This window comes from Saimiri boliviensis, chromosome 1, assembly GCF_048565385.1.
Source record: "Saimiri boliviensis isolate mSaiBol1 chromosome 1, mSaiBol1.pri, whole genome shotgun sequence".
Lineage (NCBI taxonomy): Eukaryota > Metazoa > Chordata > Mammalia > Primates > Cebidae > Saimiri > Saimiri boliviensis.
Window position 1 is genome coordinate 213,929,625 of NC_133449.1, and position 2,582 is coordinate 213,932,206.

Here is a 2,582-nt window from a genome sequence, read left to right on the forward strand (position 1 = left end):
GCTCCCAAAGTGCTGGTATTACAGGTATGAGCCACTGCACCCAGCCCTATACATAAGTTTAATTAGAGAAATTAAATTTCCCAAAGTACCAATATTTAATATTCATATTAGTATTTCATTACTTTTGTTATATTTTGAGAGTTTAGTGAAATTTTTGCCATTTTTATCCATTTTTTAAATTATTGACTAATTTGGCATCTGATGATTTCCTATGGGGAAAACATGTTTCAGCTTCCAAGTAAACTTCTGAAACACAATCTATTTGTTTGGGGTCACTTGTCATTTTTCATGAAGTGTCCCTTTTAATTTCTGGTCAGGAGGAAGCAATCTAAAATGTCATGCTCTCTTTTCACTTTACAAAAAGGAGCTGTTGGCAAACTTCCTTTAATTTGGAATTCTATACAGAATAGGATTAGATAAAAATAATCATACATTAAGGGAATTAAAAAGTGGTTATTTAAAACAGTACAAAACAGGTAAATATTTACTAGTTTGTAATATATGAATATGAAATATACATGTTTGGTTGCTGCATAAAACGTTTGATATCTGCTTTGGGAAAGTTTTACAGGAACGCAAAAATGAAGCATATTTTGGAGTATGAGCGAATGTGGCTTGCAGATCCATTTTTGTCTCGGCACATTAAAAAACATGGAGACTTTGTTTTGACACGGTTGACCCTTGTCTCTCTAGAGGTCTTCCTTTCACTCACTTTACTTGTTAACGGCTAGAAAACTTCTCAGGCTGCCATGCTGCTTGTTGGAAGGGACAGCACTCAGCTGCTGGTTGTAAATTGACCCTCAGTTTGCAGGAGAGGTTTTTTTGGTTTCGTTTTGCTTCTATTTTTGTTCTTTAAAATGATAGATTTGTGTATTATATACAGGCACAATAATTTTTCCACTTGTATATTTAAAGACTTTTCATACAGATGAAATCAAAGTCCAAAAACTCCCTCATTTATATAATGAGTATGTGCCCCATGCCCCATTTTTGGTTTAGAAAATGTAATTAGTCTCATAAGATCTATTGTAACTCCAGACCATTCATGATGAATAGCTGTCCCTATGCTACAATAGTGGGTTTTTTTTTTTAATTAGAAACTTTTTGAATAGCAGTGTTTTAAGTCCCAGTGTGCCTAAATAAACATACTATGCAACCATAATATTTTTATAAATGCTAAACTATCTTTAGACTTCAAAATGTTTTGAAGTAGGAAAATTAAGGTTAATATCTTGTTTTAACAAGAACTGTTATGATACATTTGAAATATTTTTTCTTGTTAATTATAAACTGAGAGTTGAAAACAGCTGTTTGTTTTAGGGAAGGGAAATGGTGCCAACAGAATAATAATGAAAAGTTGGAGTATCCACCTAAACAAGGGTTGCATTTCATGTTATATCACTGGACTGTTGAACTGTCATGTCATAAGGGTTTGAATCAGTAAAAAAAAAAAAAAAAAAAAAAAAGTTTATTTGGGCTTCATTCTTTACTATATACTTTCCCTGTTTATAATGCTTATTATAAAAACATTTAAATTACATTAATTTTTCTGGAGATATGGTGAATATGAAAACAAAATGCTTATCTTACAGCTTTTTCTTATAGTAGGCAGAATAATGGCCCACGAAGACATTCATACCCTAATTCCCTGCTTGTGACGATGTGGCAAAAGGAATGTAGTTGTTCATTTGTATAATAGCTAATGTATGAACTACTGTCACCCAGCATGCTACTTACAGCAGTATCACCAACACCATTGTTAAGTACTTCACTCGAATTCTCTTTAAAATAAACCACATTAAATTATGTTCACAAAACTTAAGTGATACGCTTCAAGCTGAGTTTCAGTATTAAATGGGAATGTGACTAGATAAGTCTTGGCCTTTAGTTTTTATTTGAATTTGTAAGATAGGCCTTGAGCTAGGTTTCCAATGGCAGCAATCTGTTCTAAGGTCACCAAAGTTTTCCAAGTCAGAAGTAAGCTGAAACAAAATACTGAAATAAACTGCTTGGTGCAACACCTGTGAAGCGCAACTCTGGTTTCCACTGAACAGGAGCCCTTCTTACAGTAGAACCTCTTTGCCAAGAAACCTATATTGGAGAAGGAGGTGGGTAAACTGGTCTTGGTTCTTGGTGCTAAGACTCTGAGAAGGAAAGTCGTCCTACATTCAGAGAATACTTCAATGGAAGCCAGCATCTCTGAATGGCTGAAAGGAATTACATGTGCCCGCTACATGCCAAATAGGTTATGCTTCTTACAGAAAGACTATCCACATTAAATACAACATTTACATTGTTTTATTATCTGACTCCCAGGTGACAAATAACTGGAGTTTCTAAGACCTTGCCTTTTTAATGCTGTTTCCTTCCCTTTGATCATATAAAATATAGTCATTAATCTTCAGGGAAGAAATCCTACATACTTTAGTATCAAGTGGTCGAGTGTTTCTGGAAAACATCTGTAGGGTGGTTGAAAAGTTCTAATCTTAGTTTGTTCAATTTAATAGATAAAGAAAGGGAGAATACTTTACAAATAGTCTTTATATAAATCCTAGCTTCAGAAGTTTGGCAATCAGCCTGTG